The sequence below is a fragment of the Pyrgilauda ruficollis genome, unplaced genomic scaffold, assembly GCF_017590135.1.
Source record: "Pyrgilauda ruficollis isolate IOZ18807 unplaced genomic scaffold, ASM1759013v1 scaffold2, whole genome shotgun sequence".
Lineage (NCBI taxonomy): Eukaryota > Metazoa > Chordata > Aves > Passeriformes > Passeridae > Pyrgilauda > Pyrgilauda ruficollis.
In genome coordinates this window covers 26,486,531-26,504,595 of record NW_024519206.1, presented here as the reverse complement: position 1 = coordinate 26,504,595, position 18,065 = coordinate 26,486,531, and the positions used below count along the sequence as shown (strand labels likewise).

Sequence of the window (18,065 nt, the reverse complement as noted above, 5' to 3'; positions counted from 1 at the left end):
CTGCACTGCTTCAGACTGACTGGCAAATGACCTATCAGAAGTTACATCTTAATTAAACAAATAAACACTGTGATGATGTCTGTAATTGAACCATCAACTTGCTAATTCCAGGGAAGCACCAAGAACAGATGAAATGCTGGATAAAAACTAAACTCAAGAGAAAGAAGTCCCAGCTACCTGGGGGCGGCACGACAATCAGTCATGCTAGAGGGGTAATTTTTATATTTATCCCAGGCAAATTAAATCATCACTTTATTGAGCAATGTACATACAGTATATACTTTAAAAATACTACTTTTCCAGACAGCAAATCAAGTATACTCATAAGATATTCAGGACTTCTTTTACACTGCATGGTACAAGCATTATTAAGGTGAAAAAAGGAAAATAATAGAGCAACAGAACAAAGGAAAAAAACAAGTGCTAAAAGATGGTTCTACCTCATCTTTTGTGTAATTCTTTCAGATTTCAATTCTTTATCATCAGAAAGTTTGACAAATTATCTTCTCAAGAATAGTACCAAAATAGGTCAGCTACACAGGAGTTTTTTCAAGTAGGAATACACATGAACTGGTGGTTTTCCAAATTATAGCTTAATTTCAGTTTTTTTCTTTTTTTTAAAGAAAGCTATGCTCCTATTCAGTGTAATATTTTTCCCCAGAATTATATTTTTGTCTTACTTTTCTTTGGAACATACTAAAAGTACAAATACAAATAAAAGGTATTCATGAGATATTTAATTTTTTTTTTTTTCCACAGTACAGCAGAAGCAGCAACGAGCATTTTAAAAGGACTTTCCAACGTGTCCTGTGCTGATAAATTTTGGAACTGAACTCCCCGTTTCAGATCAGAAACTCCCCTTTCCAGGCAGCAGGAATTTTCACCAGAACACAAGTTCTCATCCTTTTCCAAAACTGGAGTTTCCCAGCCAAAACTTCAAACTGTAGATCATATAAATAACAGGGGTTATTTATATAGTTGCTAAAGCCCGTCTGCTGTGGGCTTTAGCAACTATACCCAAGTTTGCAGACCACAGAGATACACTGGGCATGCAGATCTGACATCTAAGTTAATGATCCAAAAGAACTGCTGTGCAGACTAGCACAGCATGTCTTGCTATTGCTCAACATCTTCCTGCAGCATAAACAATTTTAACTCAAAACCAACGGACTAACTGAGGGCCTATTATGTAAAGTCTATCAAGCGTGAGGATCATTAAACAAAACTGTTGTCTATTACTCTGCCTGAACTGGCACAGGTAAAAGACATAGCTGTATCTGGATATAACTATAGAAAGATTTTTTGGGGGTGAGTACTCTGGGTTAATCTCAGTAGGTAGCTAAGTGCTTGCATGCTCCAACCCCCAGAGGGATGGGGAAAGAGAAAAGGAAGAAGTAAAGCCAAAAAAATTTGTAGGTCAAGGTAAAATTTTCTCAGTAACCAAGAGAGACCTGGAAGAAGAGAGAAAGATACCAAAAGTGACGCAAAGGCTATCATTAACCACCCCCCTGACATGGAATAATGCCCATGTTCCCAAGACAGGGAAGGCTAATCGCCCTAAGTCCCCTCCTCTCCATTACCATTGCTGTGCATGATGCCACATGGGACGGACTATCCCTTCAGTCAGTTTGGGTCATCTGCCCAGCTGTGTCCCCCCCAACCTCCTATGCACCCCAAATCTATTCATGGGAGGCCAAGTGAGGAAGAGAGAAGGCCTCAACACTGTGCAACCACTGCTCAGCAATAGCTAAAACATTACTGTGCTACCAGCATTGTTTTGCTCACAAATTTAAAGCACCATACCGCCTACTATGAAGAAAATTAACTCCATCGCAGCCAGACACGTTCCCCTCATGAAAGCAGGGATTTCTCCTAAGCTATGGAGTCCATGAAACACATAAAGATGTGGGGACACCCTAAGGTCTGGGAGACCCTTCCCAGTGCATTGTTGAGACCTTATCATTCACAGAAATAAAACAGAAACAAAACAAACAAAAAAATCAAACAGACAACATGACCTACTCTGTTTACTTTTTTTATGACTCCTGAGATCACCAGCACGAATGTGACAACAAAATGAAGCACATTAATTTTTACTCACAGAATTAAACCAAAAGGTTATACAGTTAAGTCAGAAACAATCTACTCCAAACCCTACTGCAGCTAGTGGTCAAACTTCCCATTTACTTTACGTGTCATCAACTCTTGTGTTACTGTGCTGGTCAGTGTCCCACTGAACTGCTTCAGTCAGACTGCTGTCAGAAGCAGGGAGCTTTAGAGTGGTTACAGTGCTAAGTTTTGATTCCTCTTGCTTCAGAAGATAATTTTGAAAACACAAATGGAGACTGCCCAGAAAACCATTTGTCACTATTGAAAAATGTTGTGTTCTTTATGCCAGCTCAAGAGGTCTCAAGAGGCCAGTTTGTGCTTTCTGAACATCTGAAGCTGGCAGTGCTAAGAACTTTAGAAATCTGGGAGTGAACTCAGTCCTTTGGTTTTTCTGTCTGCATCTGCTTTACACATTTAAAAAGAGAAACTCCATGACACTGTTTAATTCACAGAAAAAAAAATAGAAGGCCTTCACAGCCATGCTTTTAATTATTTTCGATCCTGAAAGTTAAGCCTTAAGGATCCATCCCTATGGCATTACTCAGTGGTAGGATAATGTTTTTATTCTCCAAGCACAGTAGATTTCCATAATGCAAGGAACAAATGAAGTACAGCAATCTTAGGAGCTCTGCATCTGAATTAAAAGAATGGTGACAAATAAGAATCCTCCTATTTTCAGGAAATCCGACTTCTAAAGACTGTGCTCTCCTCAGTCCTATTAAGCAGACAAATCATTCCTTCTCCCTCATTAACCCAAGAGGCAGACAAACTGGCAATAGGCTGGAAAACAAAAAGCCCAACAATGCATCTACACTGTGGCTGAGTTACAACTAAATACATTTCATCAGCATTCAAATAATTCATGTTTTCTCAACAGGAAACCTCAGGGCTCCATTAGCTCTCCTTCAACAAAAGCATCCTGACTCCAAGAGCATGATGCCAAGAAAGGACTGTCATGTCACCCCTTCTGCTGCACCAGAGGGACCCCTGCAGCCACATGCCCATCACTGGCATGATGTGTGCAGGCAGCCCTGCAGTCACCCAGCAACAGGACACTGCATTCAGGTCTTCCAAATGACACTTTCCTCATGACCGGATATAGACATATGTGAATGTCAGGTCAGATCAAGTAGAAGAAGGAAAAACACAAAGGCTGTAAGTGGCTGTAACTATGGCAGTGCTCTGCCTGCTAGCCAGTTTTACCTGTTTTCCTGACAACAACAGCTACCAAAGACATATTTACAGAACAGTCTCCTTTCAATGTGTATAAGCCTAACTTGACAGTGAAAAGCAGGGAAAAATTTACTTCTCTCAGTTTTCTACTACATGTTGAAAAGTCAAATGAGAAATCTGGAAATCACCTGCACTTTCAGAGGATGCCCTGAAGAAACAGCAGAGACAACAAACAGGAGCTTAAAACTGACAAAGCTACAAGCAGAAAGATTTGGAAATCTCACGAGGAAGAGAGGAAAGAAACTGAGATTTAGACATGGACATCCTTATGGATCTGTTTAGTCTGAAAAAGGTCATAGTGGCATTTGCGACTATCTGAACAATATTTTAATTGAATGTTCAGACAGTATCTCATGAAGAGAGATATTGAAGAAGATGACGATGAACATGAAGATCTCATATTCAGCCCTTTTAAAAGGTCAGTTCATGTTGGAGAAACTGGTCAACTCAAATGAAGAGCCTCTAATTTAGACAGCTAGTCATGAGACATTCCTATCATTAGGGACGTATTCAGATAGATAGAGCTAGTCTTATCTACAGATAGATTCTCACTCCATCCTACAAAACCAGAAAAAAAACTTCTCTAAGAAGTCACCTTGCTGGATTTGTACCAGACCTTGGAAATTCCAAAAACCCTTAGCTCCCAGTAAAAGCCAGCACCACTTGGAAAATAATGAATGAGATTCTAGAGCAGATTTGGATTAGATTAGGGCAAGCAGAGTAGCATAGTGATAGCTTCTTATTAGAATGCTGTCCTGAACTCAGCACAAATTGGACCAAATGAAGTTTCTTTACTGCTTCTGGGCTCCACAGCCAGTCAGCATCCTGTACATCACAGAACTCCAAAGACAAAGACAGCAGGAATCTCTGGAGCTGTGTGATTCTAAAAAGACAAAACCATTTCCCAGGTAAGTGAATAGAACATTTTGTTTCAGTCTGAACTGGAGACTTGTACACAACCTCCATCACTGGACACAAGCAACCCTCAACACCACTTGCAGAATTTTGCTTCTCTGGATACTCTTCCTTCCTAAGTGTTCAGGCAGAAGCACTACTAGGGGAATTCAGGCTACTGTTCTGTAGCTTCAACTACGAAGTACCACACTGATTTAGCACACCTTGACAGCATAAAGGATCTCTCGCTGTTGAGAAGGAATTCTCACCTTACCTGGGTCTAGTGGGCAAGCACTATTTCTGTATTTTGGAAGTCAGCTGTGAGACTTCTAAGCTCTGGCTGTGCTTTCAAAAGATGTTAAATGGCTGGGGTGAGAGAGCACAGAGTGAGACAGAACATCCCAGGCAGCTCTTCATTTTATACCAAGCTTTTCCTTGGAAATGTGCTCTGAAATAAACTGATGACTGCAGGGCACAGACATTGTCAGAAACAAGACAAACATCCTTATCAACATTTAGCAAATACAGCCCAGATGCAATTAGCACAGATGTCTCAAAGGCCTGTTAATACCACATACAAACCAGACAGGGAAGATTTGTGCAAGGTCTGAATGAAACAAGTGGAATAAGCAGAATACACACAACAAGACTCTGGGCTAGGGCCCTGTTCTGGGCAGAGCTGGGCTGAATGACCTCCCAAGGTCCTCCTTTTTCAGATTACTACTGCATGTTGCTTTCTGTTTGTGGAAACTTTCAGAAAGGAATTATTAATAACAAAGCCCAGCCACCTGATATCTGCAACCAAACTCACAGCTGAAACAGCTTGGCAGCTCAGTTCTTCTTCAGATGCATGACCACCAAACAGGATTACAGAAACAGGACCCAAACCCAGCCAGAAGTTGGGCCAGCCCTGCTGACAAGCAGAAATCCATGCAAAACCTCAAGAAGTGGACACTGAAATGTTACTAATCTTTAGAGCACAGATTAGTGGTTCACTTGCACACAGGAAATGTACTAGGCAAGGAAGTGACACAGCAAGGAAATAAACATCAGAAGCACAGCACCAGAAAGAAGACAACACCTTTCACAAAAAGAGATGGGTGCACACACCAGCTCTGTGCCTACTTTAGACCCTGGGAAACAAGAGTTTCACACCCATGGACAAGGCAACAGAAACCTGACAGACAAACGTGACATTCCATGGTATGGAATATCCCTTTGGACAGTTTGGGTTAGCTGTCCCAACTGCACCCCCTCCCAGCTTTCTGTGCCCTCACCGAGCCTCCCCACTGGTGGGACAAGCTGAAACACACTTGACTTAGGATAAGCACTGCTTAGCAACAGAAAAAACATCACTGTTTTGTCAACATTATTCTCATCCTAAATCCAAAGCACAGCACTGTACCAGCTACTGGGAAGAAATTTAACTCTATCCCAGCCAAAACCAGATGACACCTCAGAATATCCTTCCTCCTTTCCTCACAAGCTGAACTCAGGCCAAGCACATTTGACTAGCCTTCCCTGAAGACTATTTCACAGCTTGCAGCAGCAACAGGTCTGGCCTTGCTCCACAGCACATCCTGTTTTGTTAAGGGAAACAAAACAGGCTTCTTTGCCTTCAGATTCAAATGATTCTTCCCTCTTTGTAACCTACCAGTAACAAGTCATACCTAGGAAACCTATGGTTGAACCATGTCTGGAGCTGCTTTTTCAAGAAACACATCTGTTTATACATACAAATACCTATGATTTCCGGTAAATTAAAAAAATGCTTGCATTTCCCATTTTATATACAAAAAAAATGATGCAAAAGCATGTTCAATATTCTGTTTGCACAGTGTCATTATTGTGTCAACATAAAAAACCACCAAAACCTCACAACAGCAGGAAAAGCTTATCTTTCTGTTTCTCTCTGAAATAACAGTCTTGAAATCTCTAATCTAGCTCAGCCATAGAAGACCTAACTCAGTCCAAGAGGGAGTTGTTTACACTGCTGCAGTTGTTTGCTCAGCCTGGCAATGTTCCCGTCATCATTGTCCTGCTCTTCTTTGCACTGGTGTGGCCTCACCTAGAATACTACCTGCAGCTTTGGGCACCACGAAATAAAATATACATTAAGCTGTTAGAGAGCATCCAAAGGAGACCACAAGGACGGTGAAGGGTCTGAAGAGGAACTTCTGTGTGGAGCAGCTGAGGTCACTTGGTTTATTCAGCATGAGGGAAGATCTCTTGGCTCTCTGCGACTTCCCCATGAGAGAAAGAGGAGGGGCAGGCACTGATCTCTTCACTCTCGTGACCAGCAACAGGACTCGACGAAACAGACCGAAGCTGAGTCAGGGAAGGCTTACACTAGATATCAGAAAGAGGCTCCCCAGGGAAGCGGTCACAGCACCAGTCTGTCTAAGTTAAGAAGCATTTGGACAACGCTCTCATGTACATGGTGTGGTTATTAGGGTGGGTGTCCCGTGTGGGGCTGGGACTTGGACTAAATGATCCTGATAACTTTCTTCCAACTCAGCATTTCCTATGATTCTATGACCGGGTAAGAGAAACGGCAACAAACAGGCGGCATATTTCCTTTGTATAGATTCACTCCAGAGGGTATTGACTCTGGAATGAGGAAAAAACAAACATAAATCACCCCAACACCAAAACACCAAGACTGCCCTAACATCAAGGTTTTCAAGCTTGTGCAGTTCACAGTCAATGCTTGACAAACTTAATTGCATGTTGGTAAAAAAAAACACTGACAGAAAATACTCCTTCTGGCATGTTTTCATAGGAAAGCAAAGCCTCTTCCCATTCGCAATAAATCTGAAGAAAATTCTCTGTAAATCGCTAAAAAACCCCCAAAAGCTGGTGAGAGATCCTTCTGCATTTATTCTTCTGCAGTGCACACTGCGCTCAAACTCCTTTCCAGTTGAAAAAGTCTGTTTTGTTAAGTGACCACTCCACGACCTTGTACAAGAGTTTTGCTTCTCAGGGAAAGGATCCAAAACCACCGAAAACAATGCTTCGCTCCGGGCTATGCTAAAGGAGTTCTCCCTCTTCTTTTCAAGCACGGACACGGCATCCCATCTCCCCCAGCTCTTCCGCGCAAACCATACCAGGCCAACACACACTCCCAGATGTCTGGCCGCAGGAAGAATGCACACTTCTCCTTTTCCTTCAACCACCCCACACATTCCCTGGCAGGCTTCCCAACCAGCACAGCCACCCCCGCTCCCACACGCCAAATCCCGCACCCACGCTCCTCGTCGGGGCAGCAAGCCCCCTCTCCGGAACTGCTCCAACATGCAGGAAGCTCCCAACAGCCCCACCGGGATGGGAAGCCACCCCCAAGAGGCCGCGGCTGCCCCCGCGCTGCACGAAGCACCGATGGAGCAGCGCGGGGGGCGCGGGCAGCTCAGCCCGCGGCATCCCGCACGGAGCGGCGGCTGGCCGACTGCCGGCTCCCCTTACCGGGGAGGGTGAGGGGGTACAAGGGGTGACCGAGGAAAGCGTACCCATCTACCTACCTGCCGGCCTGCCCGTCCCCCGCCGCCGCCGGGGCGCGCTCCGCTTGTCGCCCTTAAACTCTCCGCCCCGCGTCCCGCCCCCGCCGCCCGCGTCACCGTCCGAGTGGGAGTGGGGGAATCGAAACAAATCCACGGCGCTTCGGGAATCGAAACGAGGCAGCCCCGCCCGTGGGCGATGTGTCCCCCCCGTCCCGACCCGCAGCAGGGAGTGTGGCGGGCTGGGAGGCAGCGGGCGTCCGTCTCCCCGCCACAACGTTCGGGAAGTGGCTCTGGGATGGCTCTGGGCTCCCTCCGCAGCGGGAAGCGTATAGAGTGCCATTTTTTAAAATGACGTAGCGGTGCCTTCAGGATACTTGGAAAACCGGCGTTGGTGCGCGCCAGGGGCACCCCCGCGTGCTGAGGCGCCGCGCTGTCCCTCTGGCTTCGCACGGCAGCCCCCGCTCCGAGGAAGCTGTGGCTCCTTTGGACTTCCACTGTGCAATGATCACCTAGGGAGTGAAAGGTTTTTCCTCCTTCGATGTAATTGTTTGCTGTTATAAATGAAAACTGAAAAATAGCCAATTTTAATTTAAAAAATTAAAATAAAATTTATTTCGCGACTGTAATACAGTCCCGATAGCCACCAATCAATCGGCCAGCGTAACACCCCCGGTGGGTGATACGGGTGGACGTGAATCTGGCCTCTATCGCACCAAATTCCCCTCGTCCACACTGACTGTCCCCAGTCCACGGTTCTTATACGTTTGATTTCGCCCGCGGCAGAGATCCTTTGTTTCTGGTTCGAAGTCTTCATATTCATGTTCGGTCTTTTCTTCAGCCCAAGCTGCACAAAGCATTTGTCCGGGAATTGAACAATGTGCTCCCCCGATTCCCGGAATCGGGCATTCAGTCCACAGGTGTTGATGGCCCTGGCTATCTCAGATGTCCATCTTGTCCGGCCATCATCTCCTGGTGTCACTGGGCACATGCCTTCGTGAATGCCCATCTCCCGTGTAGCCGAGGTTCCCTTCGAATGAAAATGTCGCGGTGTCCATCTGCCATGGTTTCACCATCCTGCCTCGGTTTTTCCATCCTGAGGGAAAGGGATTCTCGCCCCCCCCCCTCTTTTTTTGCGTACCTACAGCCTTCTTTATACATATATATTTTATACATCATTTATTTTCCACGAATTACTAACCATATTCCTAACATTTGCTAATATATCGTTTCCCGTGGTCTTTTCACGCCATAAAAAGTGGATCAATGAGTCAAAGATGAATACTTCACAGGAGATCGTTCAATAATTCAGCCCTCTGTGAACCACGTTTCTAATAAAGTTTTTCTCTGGCATTGAGTATTACCGCTTGCACCTCTTCCTCTGTATCCGGGCTGGCTGGGATGGAGTAATTTCACTGCCAGCAGCCCCCACCGTGCTGTGCTGTGCTTTGCTTTGGGAGCTAAAACCAACATTCCTCCTTCGCCAGTAGGCTGGGGGTGGGCAAGATCTTGGGAGAGGACACAGCCAGGACAGCTGGCCTAAACTGGCCAAAAGGATATGCCAGAACATGTGACACCTATTCAAATATAAAAGCTAATAGAAAGGAGTAGGAAGGTGTGGCATTCATTATTTACATTTGCCTTCCAGAGCAACCACTACACATGCTGAAGCCCTGCTGCTTCCCAAGTTATGGCCGGATGTTGCTTGCTGATGGGAGGTAGAGAGCAATCTTTTGGAGTTTCTTACTGTTGCTTGAGCTTCCATTTTATTAAACTGTCATTATGTTGACCCATGAGGGTTTTTTCCATCTTAGTTCCTTCCCCCTCCATCCTGCTGAGGAGGGGAGTGACAGAGCATCTTGATGGCCTCTTGATTTCCAGACAAGGTGAACCCACCATAGTACTTTTGATGCCCAGTATGGGGCACGAGATAACAAGAGTTTTGTATGAAGTGTTCTATAGCTACAGTGGCTATTCGGCGTCAAGCTCCTATGCAGGTCACAGAGCTTGTTGGCTGCACTCCTTATCTCTTTATTTAGTTGAGCTTAAGAACATGTCAATAAAAGCAATGGCTCTGTCCTTTGCCCTGGGATTTCTGGCCTTGCTCTTCTGGAGGAAGTATCTTATGGTGAGCATGAGGAAACACATATCCCTCTCCATACCTGGGAATAATGCTGACAGTTTTATGCAGGCCTCAGAGATCCTTGTTCATCCTTTCATGAATTGTTTAATACTACTTATTAATACTGTTAGCATATTATGGGGTTTGTGGAATCCAGTGTCATCCTGATCTAGGAGAAGACAATTTTCAGATGAGGTGATACTGAAATGTGCCCTGGGACAGCTGGTCCTGGGGTCATAGGGTGTGTGGAAGGATTTGGGCAGGTTCCTGGGGCAGTTATCATCTACCAAATCCTGGAAATTCACAGCTGAAGAGGCAAGTTACCCTGGCAAATTGACATGCCACTTGCCTATCCCGGTGAAAACCAGCAGCTTCTAGTACTGTACTGGGTCCTGGCCTGTGCCTATGGAGCCACAGTTCAGTACTCTCAGAGGAACATGGTTGAGACAGAAACCCAAACAACAGCTACAATAATTCTCCCAGTACTGAGAAAAAAACAGTGGATGAAGAAAACAATGGATCCATATTGTCAATTAATAAAGGAGGAGGAAGAAGAAGAGGAAGAAGAAGAGGAAGGGTCTGAGCAAGAAGCTGCTTCTTTGACAAATGATAAAAAATGGGCACTAATGTCTTCACAAATGGCTTGATCTGGAATATGGGGTTTGGGCTCTTCACTAATGGTAGAAGAAATGGGTCTTAATGTCTTCATTAAGGCCTAGGTCTGAAAAAACCAATCAGGTGTTGGAAAAACAGTTGTGTGGGTCTTTGCAAATTTATTACAGAACCCAGGCAGTTTGATCCAGCTTGAACTTCTAAACTTCAGGGGAATAGAAGAGATGGGTCTGCAACAAGTCTATTGCAGATCCCAGACAGTTTGAGCTTCTGATGGGTCTGCAGAACCCAAACAACCTGAACCTCCAAACTTTAAGGGAAAATGACGATACAAGTTCAAGGGGGGGAATATGTAGTAGGCAGTTCAGGAGGGCTGTACTTCAGCCAATGGTAAAGGAAGAGGGCAACATGTGGTTGGGAGTTTAGGATTGATTAGAGGAGGCTGCACCTTCAATACTTCAAGAGAGAGCCCAAGGAGTATGGCCTGGTGGACACTTTCCCTTTATTCAAATAAAATTGCAAGGCTCCTCTGTTTCCTTTGTGGACACTGGCTTTTCACAGCATGCCTTTTCTGCACACAAATTGGAGAAAGGAGTCAGAGAATTCATACAGGAAACAGAAACCACCCAGTCCCTGACATCATCAGAATTTCAAGATACGTGGGAAGATCATAACCACCAGACAAGTGAGTGGATTTCTGCCTGGCTGCTCCCGTGCTGGGATAACAGGGCAGCAGTCAGCAGCTGGAGAGTAAGGAAATCCAACAGCTGGGATCCTTTGCTAGAAACTGGAGAGCTGAGAGAGTGGAACAGAGTCAGCAATTACAGTCGCTGGAGATGGTTCCTCTCAAGTGTGAGAGCAAGGTACCCATTCAAGGACGAACCTGTGAACTTCCCAGGAATGTGTACCTACCACAGACAAAGGAGAGAATTAGTGGTGATGAAAGTCATCTACACTGATCTAAACAATTATGAGGTCTCCAAAGATCCAAAGGATGTCCTGTGCACACAGGCCATGTGGAGGAAGTGCTCCAGCTTCATATTCTAACAGATTGGCAGTAATGTATTGCCCAGATATCAATACCTGCATTTTTGGAGTAAAGTCTTTTCCAAAACTTTGAAGACCATCTCTGTACATCTTCATCCTTATGGGTCAGCGCCTTGGCAGTTGGACATGCCGCAAGAAATTAGTCTTCTCCTGCCCTGGTCAGAGGGAAAGGGAGCCCCAGGCATGTGCTGCATGGCACACTTCATTTTTTTCTGTGTGAACAGGAGGAGAAAAGGGATGGCCAGGCTTACTGGACCACTAGATTCAATTGCCTGGTGCATCAGACCCACAGAAGTAAGAATCTATGGTGTACAATGTACTCTCGTGCCGTCAGGCTGCAGGGGCACAGAGCACATTTGGATCTTTTCAGTGACAGAGGGGTACCAAGAATTGTCTGTATTGGAGGCAGAGCAACCACTATGCATGTTAAAACCCTACTTCCCAGGAAGTGTCTGGGTATGGCCTGCTTGCATATAGAAAACAAATCTTACGTTTTCCTTTACTTCTGCACTCAGCCTTTGTTTTTGCTTTATTAAACTGCCTTTGTCTTGACTCATGAGGGTTTTCTCCCACTTTATCGCTCCCCTCCATTCCTGCTGAGGACTGATAGAGTGGCTTTGATGGTCATATGGTGTCAACCCATCCCATTCTCAAAAAAAAATGGACTTCTCCTAAACATTCAGCTTCTGTGCTGAGTTTTCACATAAATTATCCTGCTACCCATTTAGGGACTAGAGAAACAAAGTAATACTAACCTTGGCACGTATGGTTTTATATCACTTGGCTCCTAGTGGAGTGCATCACAATAATAGGCAAAGCTGCTTTTAAAGAAAGCAGTCAAAATATAGTCACAATTGTTTTGTAGCTGCATCCACACGAGGTGGGGAAATGCAGTATAATCTTGTTTCCTGAGTCACTTGAAGGTATCAAAGTACATGGGTGGGATTTTGGAGTTCTTATTCAGGCAAAAGTGCCTGAGTGAATCAACATGATATAAAGGTTGAGAGGAATGAGTGGCTGATGGATACTAATATATCTGGAATTTCATGTGACCTCCTGTTGTTGGAAAATAATTAAATGTAGAAAATGTGTAGAATATAATGTGTAGGTAAGATAGGAATTTATAACCGTTTGAAGTGTGTTGTAACTTTTGGAGTGTGTTGTTAGAATGTAACCATAGAATTCAAGCAACCCTACGAATGTTTAATCAGGGGAGGGAAGCAAGAATGCTCATTTGTATACAATGTTCTGGAAATAATGATAAGTACCTGATTTATAGTCTTGTTTGTGGCTTAAGGAATGTATCACGAGCATCACGAGGAGCAAGTTGCCAAGAAAGGGGAATTGTTGGGGGTCGTTGCTTAGAGAATCTGTAAAGGACTGCACGTACACATATCATATATAAGGAGATCGATGTATCAGTGGCGTTGGAGCTCTGATTTGGGACTGCGGTCCCCAGACTCCCGGGCCCTCAATAAAGCACCGCACAAAGCTTACGGGTTTTGTGTCTCTGTTCAGGCAACACTGTAAGGCCCCCAGAAGACTTGCTTGATGAGTCTTTTAGAAGGGCTTACGGTTGTTCATGTACTCTTGAGTTAGGGGAATGAGAGAAATACTGACAAGATATGCTCAAAAGGTCAAAACAACTAAAAAATATTTTATCAGCATCTTTAGAAAATCAGAGAACTTCAAAGAATCAGAAATCAGCAATGTTTAGAGCAACATTCAATCAACATGAAACACTTCCCAAAGCATTAACTTGGTCCATTTAACTTAGCAAACTCTACATCCGTTCAGTTTTAAGTTACTCAAAAATTCCAAGAAGAGGAAATTAGAAGAATGAAAACGAGAGAAAGACAGAAAATATGTAGAAAAGGACTCATACAGCTACCCACTACTGGGTTCCAGTGATAGTATAGGGATATAATGTTTCTAAAATCATGGGATATTCAGATATATTCAGATATCTAAAATCATGGGAGTTAGAAGGAAAGGTTAGGCCTGGTAGGCCCTGGGAAAATGTTGGGCTTTACTGGATCATGTGAAACTGCACCTGTATAATCATTTAATGACTATGATAAATGATATGATTGTTATATGATAAATGATATGATTGTTAAATGTGATGATTGTTTGGCAATTGGATATGATTATCGTTTAATCATAACAGGAATCTGAGAAACTATGTTTGGGGAGGGTTAGATGGAGATTACAAGAATCCATGCTTGGATGAGATCAATGTATGCAATAGAACAATATAAGTTTAACAATTAATATGTAGTTATATAGCAATAAGGGTATAAAAACATGTTCATCCTGAACCCATGTGGGAGTCAGATTTGGGTCTGTACCCCTGACACCCAGAGCTCTTCAATAAAAGCACTTGCATATAATCATTCCATGATTATGTGTTCCTGAAGCTAACACCAGCAGTGTTCATGTAAAAGTTCCAAGAGGAGATAGGGTCAGGACATATCTTGCCTCATGTTCAGCCTTAAATACACCTTGGCCTTCCTGGTCCATTCCCCCATGGAGGACTTTTGGTCATTTGGCCACTCAGGAGCTGGGTTAGGGTTTCCAGAGGTGGGTGTGGAGCGTTGCCCCTGGTGTGCCAGGGATTGGCAGCCACTCCCAGGCTGGGATACAGCCCTAAGGCAGGGGGAGTGCACAGGGCAGTGTACCACCTCACCAGGACAAGGCCTGACCTGCCCCTTCCCCCATACACATGCACCCCAAAATGTCCTGAGACATCAATCTTTGCAGTCTCTGACATGTTCAAACTCCCCATCATTGTTATTTAGGGATGTTTCAGTGCAGCACAGAGAAACCAAGGACCAACCCACTTTAATACCGATGCAGAAAGTGGAACTCGCTGCTTTTTGACTCAGAAGGGACTCTGACCTGCGTCATTGGCACAACAATCTTTGCTACTTCTGTTGGCATGCTATGGGTGTGTTTGTCAAAACAGTCATGAGACAGAAAACAAAACTAGTTTTTTTTCTTTTAATAACTCAGCTGTGAAAATGAAACTTGGCAGCTTGCAAGCCTCTCTCTGGTGTGCAGCAGGGCGTTTCCTTCTCATGCAGCATGTCACATGCATTGCCAGTGAATTACTGAGTCTGCAAATTATTGCATTTCCTGATCTGTATGAGTGGAAAAGCAGCAGAAACTGGAAAGGGTGGACCCACTCGGGGAGGCAGTACTGTATTTAAGCAGTAAGGAGTTATGTGTACTGGTTGATGTGAGGTGCTCATAAAGGACAAAGAGCACTGGGAGGAGGTGCTCATAAAGCCCAGTAACGCAGCAGAAAATTATGTATAAAGCCATTTATACATAGCTACTAAATCCCTTCCGTTGTGACTATAGAGTAGAGATGTCTGTGTGGGTACATTTCCAAGGGAAAGCATTTCTTTTGCATGGCAGATTGAGTAATAGAGCCCTCAAATTCCTTGTCACTCAACACATGTACCTGTGTTGAGCTCGTGATGCAGGTACATTCATTGCATGGAAAGATGGGCCTTGGCATAGTGCTAGCAATCTTTCTTTTTATCTCTGCTTCTTTTTCAATGATGGGAAAACCTCACTTTGAGAGGAAGAACAGCCCTCATAACACATCCAGGAAGGAGAATTACAGTGCATGTCACAGGCCTTGGGTCATGTTGAGCTTGAGAGAGCTACTCCACCAATAGCTCTCGCTCTCTGCAGTCACCATCTCCTGGCTCCTGAGAGTACAGTGCCAAGCCTGTGTCAGATATTGCTGCATCTTATCACATCACCTGCTGCGAGGCAGACTTAGCCCTGAAGACAGTGCATCTATTGCAGTGGCAACATGTGCCTGACACCAGCACAACTGGAAATGGGGAACAAACATCACTCCCTCTCCCCTGAGGACAAACTACACTGTACATCGGGGCCTGGGGACACCCACCATCCTCAGGAGCCTTAACCAGCCTCACCTGGGGCACCCTTCAGCCCCTGTGGTTCCAAAAAGGTTAATTCAATTTCTGTTGTAACTGAGAGCTGAAAGACACTGTGACTGTGAACTTTAGCAGAGAAGACACCATGTCTGCAGGCCTTTAGCAGTGAAGCAAGGCATGCCGAAATTATTCCACATGCAAGGACATTAGAAGATAAGAGGGGACATCTGGCTGAGGAATACAGCTGTAGCCAAAACAAGGACTAACTCTGGGAACCTGGGGGACATGGGGAGGGTTTTTATGGTAATAGGTAATAGGGTTTTTTATGTAAAAAACATATGATAATATGTTTTTTTTTTTATGGTAATAGGTTTTTTATGTAAAAAACACTGTGCATGTAGTGACTGTATGTCAGCAACTCACTTGTAAAAATCAGGGGGATGTTAGGAGGAGTGATTCCCCATGCCTTCCAGGCACTTAAATAAATTATGCTCTCTTTAACACAGAAAAATTGGTGGTAAGGAGTCTTATTCTTGTTTTAGGAGATTAGGTAACACATGGGCCTGGCAATCACAGGGCTGAATCTGACCTTAGTTCCCCTCACCAAGCCTATTTCTGATCCATGCCAGCAAGCACACATCCCAGCCTGGCCTCAGCCCATGCCCATCCTCATCCCCATGGGGCTGCCAGATGCCCTGACCTGGGGGCTGTGCTTGGCTTCCTCCCATCCTGCCAGCTCCCTCACTGAAGGCAGCAGAATGGACCCTGCCTGGGGAAGGCTCTGCTTGGCCTGTCTCCCAGGAATCTCCACATGTCCCCAACCCTTGGGAAGGAACTGGCCTCTGCTCTTCCTTGATACCATACGCAGAAAAACATGTATTTGCTGGTATAACTGCCCCACACAAGACAGCTAGGCAACAAAAATATGCTGGCCATAAACAATAACTCCAGCTGTTACAGCTATGAGGGCAAAAGTTTGTGGTGTAGGTGTGATTTTGTGGAAAGCTGCAGCTTCCATCAGCGTGATTATTTCAGGATGTTTAATTGACTTTAAAAGCCTCTCTCCAACTGATCTACTAATACTGGTGACGGACTTCTGTTTGCCCTGCTTTATTTCTGAGTCAAGAAACAGGTTTCAGAGAAATCAGGTGCTTCAGGATAATACTAGCTTTAAAAGAACTTTTAACTAAGCACATAATAACTAAAGGACAGTGCAACCAATAGTAAATACATGCCTAATTTGTTATTTTGCTGCTAGTTGCCACAATGCTAAAAAATCCCTTTACATCCCTCCTGTCCAATGCTTCTTACATATTATCCTTTTCTGTTGCTCCTTTTCCTTAAAGCCTGACTGCTTAACCATGTATGTCCCAGCATCATGTAGGCCAGTACACTCAGAAACCTCCTGAAGGACTACTTGTCCCCCATGAAGATGTCTGTACAATTTTACAGTTGTCAGTGATGCACACACAATCTCTGGTGCTCTTTCCAAGACAAAGCTTTTTCTTCCTCTAGTGTCTGCTACCAACACAGCCATTCTCCAGTGTGATTCTTTACACACTTAAAACAGTTGTGGCACAGTATTTCCTGAGTGGGGACTGAAGTCCTGTGACAGCAAGCACTGTATATCCTGTTAGGCAAGCAACATAATCTGTTGTGCATGGCAAGACTGCTCTAGCAATGTCTCTTATCTAGGCTTTAACCCTGCTATTGATAGTAGTATTAAAAATGCAAAAGAATAAATGTCACTTAGTATCACAAAAAATAGTTACCTTTCTTTGCTATTTTTATTTGTGGCTGCTAAACAATTTTGAATAATCCAGCCAGTTCAAGACTGCTTATAGAAAGTGTAGTCACTCCTGTGGGAGCAGTTTGAGTAATCTTACAGAGCCAAGCAAGGGATGAAGAATGGGCAAGGAGAGCGGGAAGTGTGACCAGGGCAAAGAAACATGCTCCTTCTGTACCTGTCACCTCAACCTATTTGTTTTGAAGGCAAAAGAGCTGAGCAAGGAGGAGTGGAGGCAAAAGAAGAAAGAGAAAAGTGGAGACGATAGGGGATGGTGAAGGTTTAAGGAAATGCACTTCTTGAGGCTCTTTGTTGAGAGCTGGGACTGGCAAGTCTCCCTAGTAGTGGTGCCTGAAGGAATCTGGAGAATGGGCAACAAACAGCTGGCAGCAGCAGAACAAACAAAAACATGAGGCTTGTGGTCAGAGATGAGTCATCCTGGAAGAAACTTGAAATAATAATCAAACAAAGGTATGTGGGTTTGTACTCTTTTGTTTTGAATTAGATACATAAAATTTCCCCAGTTCTTGTTCGGATAATTTTGGGTCAGTAACTACAGGCTCATGTCCTTGTTGCTTTCATCTCTGTATGTTCTAATGGGGTGTAGACACCTATGTGTGGTTGTTACAACCCGCTGCAGAAGGCAAGGGAAACTCAAGTTCTTGTTAATAGACCCCTTGGAGTAGATTGGAGTGAAAACAAATAAATGGGTTTATTATAGTACAATTTGGTTGCAAAGAAAAACAGGTATTGTAGCGATTTTTGTTGTTATTATTATGTACAGTTACATAACAACATGGAAACATTGCAATATGAATGTGCAACAACATCACCTATGGATGTGCATAAGG

At 44.2% G+C, this 18,065-nt stretch overlaps 1 protein-coding gene across 1 annotated transcript in view; it reads right to left on the bottom strand.

Moving 5' to 3' along the window:
- The window catches only part of TRANK1 (tetratricopeptide repeat and ankyrin repeat containing 1), a 51,381-nt gene extending 43,576 nt beyond the window's left edge, over nt 1-7,805 (bottom strand). The window contains exon 1 of the mRNA XM_041466513.1: nt 7,755-7,805. The gene's annotated coding sequence lies outside the window, so the exon portion shown is untranslated. The remainder of the gene's footprint in view (nt 1-7,754) is intronic.
- Nucleotides 7,806-18,065: the final 10,260 nt, after the last annotated feature.